General features: G+C 61.9%; 1 protein-coding gene across 3 annotated transcripts in view; it reads left to right on the forward strand.

The window, feature by feature from the left end:
- The first annotated feature begins 16962 nt into the window (after positions 1–16962).
- CUNH14orf180 (chromosome unknown C14orf180 homolog) overlaps positions 16963–19864 on the forward strand; it is a 16375-nt gene continuing 13473 nt past the window's right edge. Inside the window, exon 1 of one of the 3 annotated variants that reach the window (XM_037730247.1) lies at positions 16963–17663. The gene's annotated coding sequence lies outside the window, so the exon portion shown is untranslated. The remainder of the gene's footprint in view (positions 17664–19864) is intronic. The other 2 variants (XM_017505389.2, XM_017505390.2) reach the window with 2 other exon arrangements.

A 19864-nucleotide genomic window follows, 5' to 3' on the forward strand; every position in this document is an offset into this window, starting at 1 on the left:
GCCGTGCCAATCGACAGCCTGCCCCACTGCAACGGGGGAGATGCATGACTCACTCAGCCTCCAACGCCTGCAACTTCATGCATGCAGCCCTGGCTCCTCCTCCAGGACACTCAGCCCTGCTCCCTGGTGCACACACGTACACACACACACACACAGATGCACACACAGATGCACACACATCCATGCACACGCAGGCACACACACAAATGCACACACACAAATGCACACACATTCCTGCACACAGGTATGCACACATACACACACATACAAATACACACACATCCATATACACAGGTATACACACATACATGCACACACAAATGCATACACATCTATGCATCAGTCCACACCCACATACATGGACACAAATGTACCCATGGCTGCCCATGCACGTCCATGTACCTGCACATGCGCGCATTGCACACAGGCACACGCTTGCATGCTTGCGTGCAGAGGTGCACGTGCTCACACATGCACATGGCCAGGAGTAAGCTCCTGAAGCCACTGAGTGGTGCCACCTTGTGCCTTGTCCTTGGGGACCAGCTGAGGAGCCACTGGCTGACAGGGACCACCCCTAGGGCCCCTCTTTCAGGCACAGAGGAGCTGAGGCCAAGAGAGGGAAGGGGCCTGGTTCAGGGTCCCCCAGTGGCTAGTGGCTGCAAAGCCCTGCAACTGTGGGTGCCTGGCAGTGCCTTCCCCAGCCGCCCTCGCCCCCCTGCCCCCAGCCTTGTGACCCTCCTTGGTCCCACCAGCGTCTGTGTCTGCTTCCTCCTGGGCCCACAGCCCCTCACACCCGTCCCCGTCATAGCTGGGCCCAGCCACACTCTTTGGCAGGCCACGTGGCGCACTGCACGGCGTCTGAGCTGAGCACCAGCAGGCGGGAGTCAGGAGGTTCCGTATCTGTGTCCCCTGTGCAGCCTGGCTGGGAAAGTGGGGACTCCGCCTCCCTGCAGTCTCCACCTGCTTCCCAGAGTCAGGCAGGTCTCCCATTACCTCCCCACCTCCTCCCTCACCAGCTTCCCAACCCAGGCCCTGGAAGCCAGGGGACTGGGGCGCCCTCCCCCAGCCAAGTGGGGATGGGTGGGGCTAGACTCCCTTCCTCCCCGCCCCGGCCGCCTGCGCCACCATGCCTGGCCTGCATCCACTCACAGAGCAAAAGAAGTTCAGCTCAGCTTCCTGGGCCACCCAGCCTGCGGTCACCCTCCTCATCCCAGGAGAAATGGGACCCCCCACTCCCGGTCTCGAGCCCCACCACAGCCACCCGGACCCCAGCGCAACCAACAGGACCCAACACACAGCTCTTGTGAGCCTCACAGGCCCCAGCCAGGCCACCGCCCTTCCCCCTGACAGCCCACAGGACCCACCAGCGTCCTCTGCAAGGAGCCAGCAGAGACACCAGCAGCTGCCCTGAGCAGCATGGTGGGGGCGGGGGGGAACAGTCTCCCGGAGACCCGGGGCCATGCAGCTCGTGACTTCGCAATCGCTTTGGAAACTGTTGGTTCAGCAGTCTGGCGGAGTACCTGCTCTGCGCTCCGGTGGCCTTAAAACTGTCCGTGCTTATAAATACCTGGGATTTACATAAGCGCCACTGGCAGGTACTCTTTCAGAACTCCCCCACTCACACGCAGCCAGTGAGGTTCCCCAGGATCAGGATCCTGGGTGCAGTGGACAGAGCATGAACTGAGAGGGCTGGGAGCCCGGGGCGGCGTCACCAGGGCAGTTTACGGAGTTGCAGGCAGGGCTGCCTGTGCGTCCGGCTCCAGCTCAGCCAGGCGCCTGGGCTCGGGTTGGAAGGGCCACGGAGGCTGCCCTCCTGCCCCGCTGAGGTCCTCACCCACCTTTGCTCAGCCCCTGCCTTGATGCCCACCTTCCTGCACCCGTGGCCTGGGCACCACCCAGCCTGCAGCCTCCAACAAAGAGCCTCCAGGACCTGCCCAGGGACGGACAGTCCTCCCTCTGGGATCTGCTGGTTAAGAGCAAGGCTTGCCCCAAGGGAAGGAAGTGCTAATGGTGGAATTCCACACCAAAACAAACGGCCACAAACAGCCTCTGCCCCACACAAGTCACGTGGGCCTCAGAGCCACAATGAGGAGAGGCAAAAAAGGGAGTTAAACACCTGCTGGGGACATTTTCCACCACCACCTCCACCCCACAGCAAGAGGTATGGCTCCCATGTGTCCCCTCCACTTTGATGATCTTTCTGCCAGCACAGACTGTCAGAGCCCTGCCTGGGTCAGACTGTGCGGGCAGTGGTCAGGACTCTGTGTGGATAGGAATCAGGGCCCAGGGTGGCCCAGGATCAGAGCGCAAGGTGAGCTAGAATCCAGGTCCACGGTGGGCTAGGATACGGGTCCAGGGTGGGCTAGGATCAGGGCTCAGGGTGAGCTGGGATCAGGGCTCAGGGTGAGCTAGGATCCGGGTCCAGGGTGAGCTAGGATCCGGGTCCAGGGTGAGCTAGGATCCGGTTCCAGGGTGAGCTAGAATGCGGTCCAGGGTGGGCTAGAATTCGGGTCTAGGGTGGGCTAGAATCCGGGTCTAGGGTGGGCTAGAATCTGGGTCTAGGGTGAGCTAGGATCAGGGCTCAGGGTGAGCTGGGATCAGGGCTCAGGGTAAGCTAGGATCTGGGTCCAGGGTGGGCTAGGATCAGGGCTCAGGGTGAGCTAGAATCCAGGTCGAGGGTAGACTAAGATCAGAGCTCAGGGTGAGCTAGAATCAGGATCCAGGATAGGCTGGGATCAGGGCTCAGTGCCAGCTAAGGTCAAGGCTCTGTGTGAGGTGGATCAGAGCTCCATGTGGGCTGGGATCAGGGCTCAGTCTGGGGCTGAGTCGAAATGCCCTGGAGCCTCACAGAGGTGGCTGGCCTTGCTCATGGTCATACAGCAGGTGACAGGTGCTGGCACTGCTGGAGCTCCAGGGTCCATGTGGCTCAGCCCCACTGCTCTTCCCCCACTGGCAGGAGAAGCGTCCACCCCACTTGTAGCCCACGTCTGGGCCGTGAGTCCCTCAGAGCTCTATGGACACAGCTGTCTGGACAGTGAAAGGGACAGCCAGGGTCCCCTAGGACCTGCACAGCACGAGGGGTCCGAGCACATGGAAGGACACTAAGCAGACCCCCTGAGGCTGAGACCCACGTCCCCCAGGAAGGATGGCTGGGAAACTACCTCACCCCTCCCTGGCAGCCAGAGGGAGAGGGTCTCCCTGGTGAGCCCAGGCTGCTCTCAGAGGGAGGGAAGGAAGGAGGGAGGGAGAGCAAGGCCCCCTCTGGGCACGTCGTCCCAGCCAGTAGCAGCTCGCTGCCCAGAGCAAGGGCCTGTAGGGTGAGCCTGGGGGCCTCTTTCCAAGGGAAGAGTCATCACAGACCCCTCCTCCTGTGCTGTGGGGGACAGAGGGCACGGGTCCCTTAGCCCAGCACGAGCTGCCATCACTATCTCCGAACGCCAGAGCAGGGGCAGGGACCCTCATCCATCTTCCTGTCCCATAGAAGAACTCCCAGTGGGAGACCCCACTTCCAGCAGAGGAAGCCGCCGTCCAGACACCAATGACCCACGGCTGCCAGACGCTCTGGGGAGGCCGCGCGGGCTCCCACGGCCTGACATCCCGCCAAGGGATCCCAGGTGTTTGGGGAGACGGCACACACCCATGATCCTGGGCCGTGACCGTGAGGAGGAGCCCCAGCTCTGCCCCAGAACACAGCCTGGATCCTGGAACAACAGAGGCAGGAGTGGGCGAGGCCTGCTGCCCAATCCCACCCCCGAAGCCAGGGCTGAGCAGGCCGCCCCACACGCCCTGATGGGGCACAGGTGTGTGCCGCCTCACTGAGCACTGGGCACCGAGGCCAATGGCCAGACCCCCAAAGCTGGGAGCCCCTACCCAGAACTGTCTGCAGCCCCCTTGCCTCTGGGGACCCCTGACCCAGGTGAGGCTGTGTGTGGGGGAAGAGGGGGTCCTGTGCCGCCAAGAGGGGCGTGAGGATGCCCCTGGGGAGACCCGCGGCCGCCACACACAGCAGGGCCGGTGAGTTTGCAGTTTGTCCCAATAAAAGAGCTGCCCTGAGCCCAGACACCCACGTGGGTCCTCCCGGCCTGAGATTCCAGCCTCGGTGCTCCCGCCCTTGGGAAATGCATTGCGATCTCTGGGTTCCCGTGGGTCTCTGGGCTCCTGGACCTGAGGCTGGTGTGGGACAGCACCCCCACCTCGGCCCAGGACCTGGTCCTGCTGTGCGCCCTCCCTCCCGTCCCCGGGTCAGGCTCTGCGTCCTGGACCCCTCTTCACTGGCTGGTCCTCCGTCGCCACCTGGTGGCCCTTAGCCCATAACTGCCGGCACCGCCAACCTGCCCACCCTGAGCTGCTCCAGGCACCTGCGCCCCTGGGTGGACGCTGGGCGGCTGTCCTGGGCCTGAACTCGCCAGGCTTTGGCAGGAGGTAGGGCCTGGGGGTCTCCATCCCCGTCCTGGATGGGGAGGCGCCCCGGTCCGGGCGTGCTGGAGCAGCAGTGCCCTTCATCTTGAAAGGGAGCTTCAGTCATCAAAGGGGCTCCGTCCCCTGAGGGAAAATGGCAATAAAAAGACAGACAGGCGAAGTTCCAGCGGCTGGGGGAGGGGCTTCCTGCTGGATTGCAAATCCAATTCTCATTCCTGCAGGCCTTTAAACCCTCCTGAGCCACGTGATCGTCTCCAAAGAGCTGTTATTGCTCTTATAAAAAAACTTATAAAAAATTCTAATCAACATTGGTCTTAAACCTCAACGTCTCAGCACCCAGTGCTGCCTGGCGGCCTCGTGGGGCTGGCAGGAGGGACATTTATGAGCCATTTCACGCCCGCGGCTGCCCATCAACCGTGGGCTTTTGTCGCCCATCAGAGCGATAACAATGGTTTTGTGACTCAAAAGTTATTTATTAACACTCAGTATCTTCCATATGAGTGTCTCTGGCAGCCACAGTGGCACTGAAGGGTCGGGGTCCTGTCATGGGCATACATGGTGGTCCCCAGCCCGCCCAGACCCAAGAAGGCCCCACGACGTCCCCACCTTCCGCTGCACCCTGAGTCTATGATGCCCGGCACCTGCCTCCCCAGCGCAGTGGAAGCCAGGCTGCCCTGCCTACAGGACGGGGCGTCTGAGGCCCCAGGCAGCTGCTTTCCTCCAGGCCACCGTCCAGCCCCGCACTCAGCACTGCTGCCTTGGCCAGGGCTACATCCAGGCGTGCACAGAGCTGGAGTGCACCGCGCCGGCCCCGCAGCACCAGCGCCCTGTGGACCTCATCAGGTCAGCATCGCAGGGCCACAGTCTCCCCACCTGCTGCCCGGGATGAGCAGCGCCTCAGTCAGCTTGGAGTCACACTCGGCCACACACCACGAGTGACCTGAGCACCCCTCATCCTCTGAGCCCAGAGGGAGCAGTCCATGGGCTCAGGGAGAGCCTCTGGGGACAGAGCACCCAGTGACCCATGGCTCCTTAGTCATCATCAAGGATGTCTGACTCCCCACAAACTGCGGGCTCCCCAGGGCGGGAGGTTGCTGAGCCAGCTCTGGGCCCCTGGGCTTCGCAGGAGCCTGTCCCCAGGAGGTGCAAGTGAGCTGGGGGTTTGTGCCCGTGTGTGTGCAAGCTGTGGGGGCCTGGCCCCTCAGCGCCCCTCCCCAGACACACCTCCAAGGCAGCTGCCTTTCCCCATTCCCCCAGCGACAGCTTCTGCCCAGCGTCCCCATGGAGGCTACCCTGGCTGTCGGCTCCTGAACCACCCCCAGCTTTGACCCAAGGGCAAGAGCCCAGCCCCAAGGACAAGGACAAGCTCCAGGGCCCTAGAGCCAGAACCAGCAGGGCAAGGGGCACTGGGGGCAGGGGGCGCTTGGCCCCTCGGGACCTGCAGGTCCCGCAGCCTCTCCCTCCCCAGAGAGGGGCCAAGATGCGGTTGGCTGCCCCCTCTGCACTAGGAAAGGGGAGGCCCAGGCAGGCACCCTGCCCCAGCCCAGGCATATGTCCCAGCCCACACAGGTTCCCTGGCTGCTGGCTCACAACATCACAGCACCCCATCCTCAGCTCTGGGCACCTCCGACCATCCTCAGGGATCTGTGTGAAAGGGACGGTGGGGCTCTAGCCAGCTCCTGTCTGGGGGCCGGTCCCTGCCATCACCTGGTCTTTCTGCTCAGCCTCCACCCAGCCCACCCTCAGGCTGGAGGGTACCACGCAGGGAAGACAGATGGCAAATGCCCACCCCATGGGCAGGCCCATCTCAGCCTGAGGGCCACATCCAAGCTGGACAGAGCTCCCTCCCACGGCCACCCCAGCCCTCCTCTCCTCTGCACACCTTTGACTCCCTGGCGGAGCTCTGCCCTGGCACACCGGCTCCCAGGCAGCAGAGCTGGGTGGATGGATGAGACCAGAAGGCAGCGTGGAGGCCCTGCCCACCCCGGGGCTGCCGGTGAACCAGTGCCCCCAACAATGGCAAGCCAGCGGTGCTCCGGGATGGACAGACACTGTGGAGTCCCTGCCCACCCGGGGCCACGGTGAACGAGTGCCCCCAACAGCGGCAAGCCAGAGGCGCTCCTGGAGGGAGAGACAGGGGCGCATTTAACTCGGGCTCTTCCTAGGGGTGATTCCCAGGCTTCCCCAAGCGCCCTGGATGCCAGGTATGTGCCCGAGTGGGCTGGTAGGATGGGCTTTCGGGGTCCAGGGCTCCTGGCGGTGCGGCCTTTTCAGTCTGCTGTCTCAGCCTCTGCAGAGGCTGCAGCTCGTTTGTGAAGGGTGGGCCCACGTCCCTGCCTTGGAGGCCATTCTCCAGGACTTTCTTGAGCCCCACACCATTTGACTGACCCTAACAGGCGGGTCGCTGACTCACCACTGTGTGCAAGGTGCGTGCAAGCAGGTGCTCAGACAGTCACAGGGCGAGCTCTGCAGGTGATCACTGCCCAGGTAGCTCAGAGCTCTGGAGACTGAATGGAGAGAACCCCAAATTCTCTCCCTCTGAATTGCCTGAACATGGCCTGAACTGGCTGACCACAGCAGAAAGAAAATTTGTCAGAAACGCCCACCTGTGAGACCCAGGGCTTGCTTCGGGCTTTGGAGAGGCCAGTTTGTGGTTTATGGACCAGCCAGAGGCAGGGTTCCCCAGGAGTGGCCCGCCTCTGGGGGCTCAGGCGGCTGCAAAAGTCAGGCAGGGCAGAGGACAATCTGGGGGTGACTCCTGGCCTGCCTAACTCGTGAGGGCCTTGGTTTCTCCTGTGCTTGTTGAGGTCTGCATTCGGGATGGCAGGGAAGCCCCTCGGACGCAGGAGCACCGGGGCCAGCAGAAGCAGTGACAGAGGGACAGGTGGCACACCAGCCTCACACACCCACTTCGTGCCTCCATCCACACCGCAGGATGGACCCCACTCGAAGGCATTTGCACACACAACCCGTCAGCGTCCCAGACACCGCAACCTGGTCCCAGGAGCCAGGGCTGCCCTGGCCTGGGGTACAGACGGGCAGGGGGCGCACCTGAGCCCCGCCAAGCAAGACTCGCCAAAGAAGGAGGCTCAGCAGCGAGGCAGGGTGAACCCTGGCACAGGAGGCCCAGGTGGACGAGAGCCTGAGGAGGAAAGGCCAAAGGTGGGAGTGTGTGTGGCACCCACCTGGGGCAGGAGAGCCCCCGCCGCTGTGCAGCAGGGAGGGCCCGCTGGGGCCTGAGGTGGAACCGGGGCAGCACATCCAGAGAGCAACGCGGTCGCTCACACCACCTCCGAGTTCCACTTCCAACATTCTCCCCACATTGCCCCAAATCTAAATATTCCCACTTTTAAAAGCAGCTTCCAACAGCAGTGTGCAGGAGGCGAGCCAGGCGAGATGAAGGTAAGACCCGAGAAATCCATCACGCCGGCCCTTAGAGCCACGCACCCTCCCGACGCTGCGAGGTTCAAACGCACGGTCTCTGTTACGGGGTCTGAGGCCGGCGCTCCTCAGCCACAGAAGTGGAACTAACTCAGCCCAGAAGCAGCCAGGCCGCCTCCCAGATAAACGCCCGGCACCTCTAACATGCCGGGGGCCCAGACGTCCTCCCCACTCCCAGCTCCAGGGCAGCCTGGGGGGCAGGGGTTCTGGGGGACCCCAGCCTCCCACACAGGCCCCCCCATCCCTAATGCTTGCTTGGGTCTGGTGGGGGGGGGCTGGACAATGAGCTGATGCAGCCCCCAAAGGGCACCTGCAGCAGCTCAGGGACCCTGCAGACGGTGCCAGACGGCCATGATGTGTCTCAAGGGCCTTTTATGCGGCATAAAAGGACAGGGCAGGGCTGCTCCTTCCATATTCCCCACACCAAGGTGAGGACAGAGCCCGGGCTGGGGCTGGAGCAGGAGGAGCTGAGGTCGTGCAGGCCCTGTCTGGCCACCCTCAGGGTTCTGCCCCTCTGCCCGGGAGCTCATCGATGCTGCCTGTGGCCACAGGGTAACCTGCTCTGCCTTCAGCTTCAGTTTCCCCCTGAGTGGCAAAGGGGTGTCCCCACATCCCCCGAGAGTCCCTCCTGCCCTCAGCCTCCCGACACCGTCAGCAGGAAGGTATGCCCTCCCAGCCACAGCCAGAGCCAGCACAGGGAGGCTGACCCACGCGGTCACGGTGCGGCTTCCAAACACGATCACAGCAAGAACACTGCACAAAAGCTCTAAATAAACCCCCAAAAGGAAACGGGACTGTTTTACCACCGAATCAATTCGCCTCTAATTTTAATGCTCTGGAAGGTATTTTCTCTTAATGACCCCATTATTTTATCATACGGTGAGCAATAAACCCCGCTACGTGGGCCAGGCAGACCGCACCTCTCAGAGCTGCCAGGCAGGGATCCTTTATGGGCGGCTCTGCGCACGCAGTACTCGGCTCTCATTTAGTGGTGATTTTACAGAAGATTCCCCCATTTCGTGTAATATAAAGTCTAGAACGCCATTAGCCACCATCCACTCCTCGGGCTGCTATGGAGGGGTGTGTTCGTGCACCCACAGACCGTGCACCATGACGAAGTCACCGACCGTCTGGAGGCAGCGCCCCTGTGGCTGGTGTGGTCAGCACACCCCAAACAGAAAGCACCCAGGACCCCGGAGGGCTCTGGCCTCCCGCCAGGCACGTGGGCGCAGGTTAGGAATCCCCAGCTCCCTGTTGGCTCCCCCACCGGGACACACACACATCCCTCCAAAGCAAACATGATCCCACGCAGGGAGCCAGCGGCCTTGGGTGTGATCTCCACATGGGCCTCTCAGGAAGCCCTGGAGACTGTGCAAACCCTGCTGGTGAGGGTGCCACCCTCCACGGTTTCCAGCTCCAGGGCAGGCGCGTGTGCCGGCTCACGGTGGGTCTGCTCCAACTCCAGGGGAAGAGGAGATGGCAAGCGTGTGGCAGCAGCGCCATGGGTGTGGCTGCAGTGGGAATGGGGACAGCTGCGGGGGCTGGGGGCACAGGTGAGGGATAGGGCCAGGGCAGGTGGGGCGGGACAGACAGACATGGTGAGCATGGACAGACACAGGTCCTCCTATAAGAGCCTGCTTGTGCCCTCTGACCTCCAGCATCTCTCCTGGATGCTCCACATCAAGGGGCCCCCACGGCTCATGTGACACCTCCTCCAGTACACATAAATTAGTTCCTTATTGTGTAACCTGGACAACTGTACATGGCCAACATTCAGGGGTCCCAAACAAACTGCCTTGTAGGTTGGAGGCCAGAGCCTGGCTTCCCTGTGTGTGCTAGGCGAGGCACTGCAGCTTACATAGGACGCACACACAGCAACACGTGGCACACATGGCACACATGTAGCACATGCAGCAACACAACACACGTAACACGTGACACACGACACAGCACGTGCACAACACACAAGCATCACACATGACACATGCGACACATGCATTCACAAGGCACACACAACACGTGAAACGCGTGTGATACAGACAACACACATGTGACACACATGACACATATGACACACACGGCACACACAAGGCAGACATGCAAAACACACATGGCACACACGGAGCACACATGCAAGATGTGCAACACGTGTGGCACACATGCAACACACGTGACACACATGACATATGGCATATGTGACACACACAGAACTCACAAGTCACACATGCACCACATACAACACATGTGGCACACACGTGGCACACGTGGCACACGCAACACAACACACGTGACACAAGACACACAGCATATGCAACACACGACACACAACACACACAAGTCACACATGGACCACATACAACACGTGGCACACAAGTGGCACACACGCAACACACATGCAACACGTGTAGCACACATGACACATGGCACACAACACGAACTGCACACGACCAATGCTATACACACATGGCACACCACACGAACTGCACACGACCAATGCTATACACACACAGCACACACAAGGCACATACACAAGACATGTGCAACACACGTGGCACAAACGCAACACATGTGACACACGACACATGGCATATGTGACACATAAAGCACACACGGCACACACAAGTCACACATGCACCACACAACACACGTGGCACACACATAGCACACACAACACGCAGGGCACACACACACATGTGACACATTACACACATGGCATATGCAACACACAACAGCACACACAAACCACACGTGTACCACACACATGTGGCACACACGCAACACACATGCAACACGTGTGGCACACAACACACGTGACATACATGACATGTCACACACAAACACATGCACCACATGACACATGCTACACACAGCACACACAAGGCACATACTCAAGACATGCAACACGTGGCACACACACAAATGGGACACATATGGCACACACAGCACACACAACACATGCATCACACATGACACACACGACACACATGGCATACAGCACACGCAAGGCACGCAGCACACGTGGCACACACAACACAAATGTGACACATGATACACAAGTCATACTCAAAACACACGCATCACACATGACACGGCACACAGAAGGTGCACACAAACTACACACAACACACTAGGCACACACGCAGCATACACACAACACAACACACAGGACACATACAACATACGCACCACACACACATGCGACACACATGACACACGGCACACACAAGGAGCACATGCAACACACATGGCACACACGCAGCAAACAATACACATGCAGCACACACAATACACATGCAGCACGCGGCACATGCAAGATGCGTGACACATGTGGAACACACATAGCACACACAACACGTGCGACACACATGGCAAACACACACAACACATGCACGACACACAGAACACACGGCACATACACAAGACATGTGACACACGCGGCTCACACACAACACATAGGCAGCATACTCAGAACACATGGCACACACGTGGCACACACACAACACACACGCATCACGTGGGCACATGTGGCACACACATGCTCCTGCTGCTCTCAGCAGACGCCAGGCACTTGCTCACACGCCTTCTGCCCCAGAGGAAAGAGCAAGGGAGGTGGGAGGGTCGGGGGGGGCCGTAAGTAACCTCAGAGCACCCTAGATGCTGGGAGAACAGGCACCCGTGGGCCGGCATGTGTGCACCCCTCCTGAGCATGAGTGCAGCTGTGGGTGTGCACAGGGCTTACGCGTGTGGCCCAGAAACCTCCCTGTGACCCGGATGCCTCGCTCAGCATCTGCAGCACGAGGGGCACTCCTGAGGGGCCTTGGGCAACTCTTGGCCTACGGCTGTTTGCAGAGCCCCCCTTTTCTCCCCGTGGGCCCGGAGGAGTAGCAGGATTTGTAACACTGCCATCTCGCTGTGTTTGCCCCAGTGGGTTCTCACGGGCTGGGCCTTGTTGAAGCGAGGGGCAGGCGCTGGGCCCTGCTGACAGTGACGGTGGCGGCACTTAGCCACACTCAGCCTCTGGGGCCTCGGGGGTGCATCAGTCACGGTCCTCCCCTTAAGGTGAGGAGATGGGATGGCTGCATGATGGGGAGCCGGGAGAGTGGGGCTCACACAGGGCGTCTGCCCGCATCTTCTGAACGAGCCTGGGGCCGCACACAGCCTCTCAGGGTCAGAGCTCGGTGGGCCCCCCGGGGGTGTGAGACAGAGAAGGTGCGTGTGCATGCACGCATGTGAGGCTCAGTGCACCTGGCTGTGCACATGTGACTCTGTGCGTGTGAAACAGGCAGGCATCTGTCCAGCGGAACTTCTGTGGCACTCTTGAGCTGTGCATAGCCCCCTGCTTCTGATTGTGCAAAGACCTCACGCTCTCGTCCAGACCCAAAAGCTGTGGACGGGGTTGGTGGATCCTCCCAGGGCCAAGCCCCACCTCACACTCCTCAGTCTGACCCTGGCCTCCCTCCCCAGGCCCCTCCACCCCCTCGCAGGGACCAGAAGTGTGTACCTGCCCGGCCAGTCCCACCTTGCTGCTTTCACAGGGGGGCACGCAGCGCCCCTCAGAACCTGCAACAGCCCTTCCAGGAGAGGATCCACTGGGGCTGGAGGCAGCGGCTCTCGGCCGGACACTGACTGCCCAAGGTCTCAGGGCCAGGACAGGGTGAGGTGGGGCCTCCCTCCACCCCCGACTCTGAGGGCCAAGCTCTTCCCAGTGTCTTGCGCCTCGGGGCCCAGCAGCCGCATGCAGGGGACTCATGACCATGTGCGGCACCCAGTGCCCTGGCTCTGAGCCCCCGCCGTGAGCTGCTGCCTCACGGCCTGCAAGGGACTTTCCCTTCCAGAGTCCCTGTCCTCATCGGCCAATGAGGCCAGGCCCAGGGCTCAAGGCCCGGTCGGGGAGGCGGGAAGGGGAGCTAAGCCGCATGAGGAGCTAACACATCCTGGCCCCGCGCGCACGTGGAGTGCAGGGAGCGCGTGGCTAACAGAAAGCCCCAACTCTGCAGAATACTTTACAGAGCTTTATTCTGAGCCAACATGAGTGGTCGCAGCCCAGGAAGACGCACACTCACCCAGGAAGCCGCGCAGTCACCCAGGAAGCCGCACACTCACCCAGGAAGCCACACACTCACCCAGGAAGCCGCGCAGTCACCCAGGAAGCCGCGCACTCACCCAGGAAGCCGCGCACTCACCCAGGAAGCTGCGCACTCACCCAGGAAGCCCTGAGTGGGTGGCCCTGAGACAGTCAGAACTCAAGGAGTTTCTACGTCTGTTTAGCCCAGAAAGGCACGGTGTCTTGAAGCCGGAGCTGACAGGTCATCAGTGGGGCCAGACGTGCTTTAATTTGCAATTCGTTAAAGAAGTAAAGCTTTGTCTATAAATTTGGAGTCATCAGAAAGGAATGTTCTAAGTTAAGATTAAGAGTCTTTTCACCGATACACCAGGTCACAGCAGCCTGTGGGGTGCGGGACTTGACCCTGGTCTGGCGGGGCCTTCGGTCCTGTTTAGAGTTTGTGTCTTAGGGTCACGGTGCTGGTCAGTCCTGCCTGAATCCCCACAGGGAAGCGGGGGAGTGGGTGAGGTGCGTCTGCCCTCCGTCCATCCTGACTGCGAACTCCGTTTTCAGGTTTCTCTGGAGTCCCTTTGGCCAAGAGGTGGCCTGTTCAGTTGGTGGTGGGGCTTGGGGTTTTCTTTTTATTTTACAGCACACAGCACCTTTGCAGACTGACAGCATGGCCCGCACAGTTCGGGGCACATGTCCACAGGTGTGTGACATGCCTGCGTCACAGAGCGCGCACACTTCCAGTGTGAGAATGAGGCTGTGTGTGACGCTCAGCCGCGGCGGGTCCCTGTGGTGTGTCTTCAGGCCCAGAGGCCAAGGATGACACCCGCAGTGGGAACCCGGGCTGACCATCTGACCCTGGGGCCCAATTGCCCCCCTGAAGCCCAAACAGACCCCCACACGGGCTCCCCTCTGAGCCCAAAACCCTCCACAGGTCGGGGGGTGGTGGAAGGATCTCCTGCCTCTCCGGCTAACCCCCAAGATGCTGCTGCATAAGCGAACTGTGACTGGCAGGGTTCGGCGTCTGTTCAGCCCCCAGGCAGCTGGCTTTCAGAGAGGGACCGACTTTATAAATAAAATGTATCACTGTAATGACGGCTCCTGTGACAGCAGAGGACTTTCACAGTCTCTTGGAGGTCATGGATAATTGAGAAGGGAAGGGGCGGCTTTGGTTAGTGTCCCGCGCGGCCCAGAGGTCCCCATTATCTCGGCTTCGGGGAGCAGCGAGGGCTCCAGCGTTCTGTGGTTCTCACTGGCGGAGACCAGTGTGGCCGTCACCCAGGGCTCCACCACACTCGGGGCTGGGGACGGCACCCAGGCGTCCTGTATTCTCAATGAGGGCTCTGACTCGGGGACAAGGTGACCATACATGGCCCCTTCTAAGGGCCCTGCCTCAGCCTGAGAATGACGAGCTGCAGGCTCCACGGAAGGGGCCTTGGCCTCCCACTCCGGCTGTGACCTGGGGCGGGAGCTAACTGCATCCGCAAGCTGGAAGGGCAGCGCCTCTCCAGCAGCCACATCAGGGCCAGGGAGCAGACATGGGGGCCAGGGCGTCACAGGGCACCCCCACACGCCCAGAGTCTGCTCCCTGGCCTCCCACCTCCCTCCCCACCTGAGGTCTGTGGGACCCTGAAGAGTCCCCTAAGGCAAAAATCCTCCTTTGCTTGCCTCCAGTGACGGGGAACTCACTACCTCACTGTCGGCTGTTCCTTCCATGGAGAGCTCTGCCTGGAGGGAATTCTCCCCACCAGCCTCTGTGCAGAGCAGCCTGTGCCTGTGGAGCCCCGGTCCAGGTCCCGGCTGTCACTCCGAGCATGCGTCAGCCCTGCAACCCCAAACCCACACCCTCCTCATTCCCCCATTCCCTCTCCTCCTCTCCTAGGCCCACCCTCCCGCTTCACTCCCATCAACCCCCAGGGTACTCGGGCCGAGCCCACCTGTGACCACCACATGGCAGGCCCTGCAGGGACCTGACTCCTTGTCCCTCCTGCCCTATCACTGGCACTGAGTGTACCAGTGGCCAAGGCCTGCTCCGGCGGCCTCGCCCCGCCCTGGACTCCCCTGCCACCCCCACGCTGTGCGCCCGCTGCCATCCCCAGTCCCTCTCTCCATGGCCCTCTTACCATGGTCGAGACTTGTGAGGCCTCTCATGACCCCAACGCCCACATCCCCACCCAGCGGGAGACGCTCCACCAAGCCCGCTCGGGAGGTTTCCCATGGTCACGAAGCAGCGGACCACCCGCTACAGAGACAGCCTCCCGAAGGCACGTTCCCACTGCTGCGGGAGGGGCTGGGGCTCAGGACGGCCTCGGCGGGCAGGGGGTGCAGCCCTGAGCCCCAGAGACGCCTGGAGAACCTTTGGACCAGTTTCCATCACAAGCCCTGGTGCTACAGTCAGCCCAGCCTGCAGGAATTTACCCCGGGCTGTCTGCCAGGCAGGGGAAGGGCTGGCCTCCAGGCTTCTGCACACAAGGCCACGGCCAACCCCACCCCCTGGGCCAACAGTGGCCTCTCTTGTGCCCAGACTCCTTCTGTTTCAACCAGGTCTGAACCCCACCCCCATCTCCCAGACCCACCGGCCCTTTCCCCCCTGGCCCAGATCAGCCTGGGGCCTCCACACCCCACAGCCCAAACCCTGACCCTGCCTGCTGCCGTGCATGGGGCCGTGCTGAGGCCCTTCGGGGCTCTCCCCATTCCAGCCAGACCGCGTCCAGGGAAAGCTGGGAGCCTGGGCCAGCACCACGTGGCCATGAGCAGAGTAGCCACGCTGACCAGCCCCTGCAGCCTCCGCTCCACGTACCACCCCGCCCCACCCCAGCCACCTTCCAGGACCACCCCAGGGAAAACAGCCCAGCCTGGCCAGCTCACTGGACTTCTCCAGCACTCAGGAGCGCCCGGCCACTGGGCATGCTCTGCCCTCCGGTTGAATGCCAACTGGCATCAGTCGCTGTGTCCCCAGGGCCCTGCTCAGGGTGCGTGCGCCAGAAAGATCTGGGGAGGGTGGGACATCCTTCAATCCCAGCTCACAGGGAGAGATGAGGGTGTGGCAGAGGTCACCCAGCTGAACAGTGACAGGGTGGGTGCAAACTTGGGCACCGTGTCATTGGTGTCACTGCCCGTGGGCACATGGGCCCACCTGCCAGCTGGCCCTGCCCAGCACAGGCACCGGGGACCCTCTGCGGACCTGGCAGCTCAGCACTCCCCTGGGCCGGCCTTATCTCGCCCTGCAGAGCCCAGGCTGCAGTGAGGCGCAATGGACGAGGGGAGGAGGGTGCAGCCCAGCCTTATCAGATGAGGCCAGAAATACAGCCCTGCTGGGACCTGAGCCCCAAGTGGAGCCATCAGCTCGCTGGTAAATTACCCAGAGGGAATGTCCACAGGGGCAGCCCACATAGCCTTTCCAGAGTGGGCGGTTCCCAAGGTGTGTGGGCTGGCCATCCCCTCTCCTCTGCCAATGAGAAGGGTCAGGAAGGAACTGCCCTAGAGCCCCCCAACCTTTGAAATTCTGGAGGGACAGCTCCAGTCCCAGGAAGCCGAGAATAGATGCGCAAATCGGGCACGGGCGGGAGAGGGGTCTTGTCTGGGTCCAGGACCTCAATTCTTCCTAGGAAGCCAGGTTGCCAGCAGGACCCATCAGCCTTCCTCAGTGCAGCTCCCTCAAATGGTTCAAAGCCCCACAAACCAGGCAGAGGTCTGCCCACATGTGGTGGTGCCCTCACCAGCCTCTCAGACCTGCCTTTACGTGCACCAGCAGATCGGGGGATGGCAAGGACAGGCTGCCAAGCCTGAGCCGGGACACCACCCCTGAGCGGTGTGACTCTGGGCAGGCTGCCTCACCGCTCTGAGCTGCACTTTCATCTACAAATGAGGGGCAGACTCAGCAACTGCCAGGCAGGGTGGGTGGACACCCAGCCCAGGACAGACCCCGAGAAAGGCTAGCCCCTCACCCCTGCCATCCGCACTGACCCAGACATTGCCCCCTCCTGCCAGGGCAATTCTGACGCTCGGCCGGTGGGCCCCAAAACAGCAGCATGGGACCCATTCTTTGCCTCTCCCTCTGGCAACCCCAATTCAGGACTCACAGGGGCACAGGGGCCGGGGCAGAGCGGACACTCTCTCCACCGCGGAGGCCCCCTGCTGGGTCAGGGTCTTATTGGAGGCTGGACTCTGATCACCTCCCCTCCCGCGGTCGCAGCACCCTCCCAGCTTCTCTGCCCCAATTCCAATCCACAGGTTTCTCTAAGAGCTGCGCAGCTCTGGAACCGGCCTGGGAGGGGACACATTTGAGCCAGGAGGGCGGGGAACGGCATGAAACTCTGGTGTTATCTGAAGTCCTGGTCTGTTGTCCACTGGGGGCCTGGGAAACAGCCACCCCTTCTGTTCTGAGGCCAGCGGCCTGTCCTCGGGGTCGCTGCTATTTCTGCCAAAGGGGAGAGGTAATTATAGCACCGCCACTGCCAGCTGGCCCAGCTTTGCGATCAGCAGCGAGGGCTGGAGACAGACGAAGGCCACAACACACCCAGCCGCACAGGCGGGCGGTGGCACCTCCAGACCAGAGCCCTCGCAGGAGGCCTGGGCAGGCCTGGCCCGTCCACCTGAGTGCCCTGCAGTCCTGTCTAAGGCTCAGCTCTCAAGGGCCTGGGGGGTGGGCACTACCGGCCGGGAGGGGCCAGGACCTCACTGGACCGTGCCCTGCAAAGAGGCCCCGAAGAGCCTGTTTCCATCCCTCAGGGAGCCAGGGAAGAGCCAGGTGAGTTCCAGCCCCAGGCAGAGGGGCTGACTACCTGCCTGGGTGTGAAGCTGCCACAGCAGAGATTGCCAAGGGCAGGCGCAGGTGCGGACCATGCCCCCTGTGGGCAGCAGGTGTGGGCAGAGGCTAGGCAGAGCACACGCTGATGACCCTGAGTGGCCTGGACAAGCTCGGGGTGGCCACCCTTCCCTCTTCTCCTGGGACTGACGGTTTCCCTAAAACAGAGATAGTCCCAGGCTGGTCCTGTGTCCACACTGTCTGAGGCCGGGCCGCCTCTGGGGGAAGCAGGGATCCCAGCCGATTTAAACCCAGCAGCTGGGGCGAGGGTCTCTGGCCATACAAAAGCCTCCCAGGGCACCCGACGGGTGACACAGCCTGGGCAGAGGGAGGAGGGGCCTCACTCTCAGCGAAATGCAGGGAGCCGTGTTGGGCATGAGCCCAGCCCGCCTTCCCCCCAGGGCCCTGGTGGGGGCATCCTGAGAGGGCAGGTCTACGCAGGCCAGCGCAGCAGGAATGGATTCGTGACTCCGGGGACTGGAACCTGGTTCTCAGCATTTGGGAATCCCTGAGAACAGGCTCTTTTCTGAGCCGAGTCAGAAGGAATCCCTGTCCCGACTTGTGTGGCCATGGGACCCCCACCCAGCACAGGACACCATTTCTTGGGCACCTACTGAGCTTTGCAGTGCCCTGGACAGCTGGCCAACAACCCCATTCCACGTATGGGAGGGAGGGCCTGGGGGTGCCCTGCCACGTCTGTCTGGGGCTCTCGAGGCCTATGGTGCTCCTGCACCCAGCAGACGAGCAGCCGTCACCCGGCACTGCTGCCACCCGGAGCCCAAACTGCATCTTGGGTGTGAGGGCCAGCCACCTAGGCACAGAAGGGGGCCTCAGGGGCCACCAGGCTGCTCCTGCTCCTGCTCCTTCCGGGTGGGGCCTGCGGGCACTTGAGCAAGGTCGGTGGGCAGTCAGCACAGCCAGGCGCCTCCGCACAAATTCCGTTACTTAAGTTGGGAATGAGTGTCATGTGGGCAGCTGCCAGCGTGGTTCCATGGTGAGTGCTGGGCTGGGAGCCAAGGCTTTTCCCAGGAGCCCAGACGCCCCGCCTGGCCGTGCTCTGCCTCTGCCCTGCAGAGGAAAGGCCAGCAAGGTGGGGTCCACGGTCCCCGTCCTCTTCTGCAGCCCAGGGTCAGCGGGTTAGGCCTGCAGCCAAACTACCGAGGCGCCCGGGAGAGTGAGGAGGCCCAACTCCACCTGCGCCACCAAGCCCGTGGGTGACAGGCTCCCCACGGACCCAGCTGTCCCGAGAGCAGCAAGTCGGTCAGGGCCCTCGGGGCCGCTGAGGCCACTGCTCTGTGTCACCGTAATGGAAACTTGTCAGCTGAGCCGTGAGCCGCAAGAGCTCCAGTTCACACACGCCACAGCAAGGCTGTGGCCAACGGTGGATTTCGGGTCCAGCCAGGTGGGCGAGCCACCCCGAGGTGCAGCGCTGGAGCCCAGGTGGGCAGGGGGAGAGACAGAGAGACACAGAGAGAGAGACAGAGAGACGAGTGCGTGTGTGTGCGTGCGTGCGTGCGTGTGTGTGTGTGTAAGTGGTGGGGTGGGGGCTGTGAGTCGCCAGCCTCTCCCAGGGAGGTCTCTGGCGTTGAGAAGGCTGGCCCCCATCTCCAGCCGCTGAGTGAGAGGCCCTGGGGGAGGCTGCCCCTGTGCCAGGAGGCAGGGAGCCCAGGCTCAGCCTGCGGTGGCTCAGGCCCCCGGACCCCCACACCTGGAAGCCTGTGAAGCTGCAGTGTAAACGGGCACAGCACGAGGTGAGGGCTGAGCTGGGAATGCCGGGCCACGTGCTCAGAGCCAAGGAAGGACCCTCTCTGTGTGGGGTGGGTAGGGTGTCAGGTTCTCCCTCGAGCCAGCTGCTGCATGGGGGGTCCTGCTCACCCTGAGGAGCCCTCAGTGAGGATAGAGAAACCTCAGGAGATGGGCTGTGGGTGAGAGGGCAGCGGCATGGGGCAGGCAGAGGCAGCAGCCTGGGAGGAGGTGGGAAGCCCGGTGGGTGGCGTCCTGGAGGCCCAGCAGTAGTGGGAGGGAGCCCAGTGGGTGGCATCCTGGAGACTGGGCAGGAGTGGGAGGGAGCCCAGTGGGTGGCATCCTGGAGGCCCAGCAGGAGTGGGAGGGAGCCCAGTGGGTGGCGTCCTGGAGGCTGGGCA

The sequence above is a fragment of the Cebus imitator genome, unplaced genomic scaffold, assembly GCF_001604975.1.
Source record: "Cebus imitator isolate Cc_AM_T3 unplaced genomic scaffold, Cebus_imitator-1.0 Scaffold338, whole genome shotgun sequence".
NCBI lineage: Eukaryota > Metazoa > Chordata > Mammalia > Primates > Cebidae > Cebus > Cebus imitator.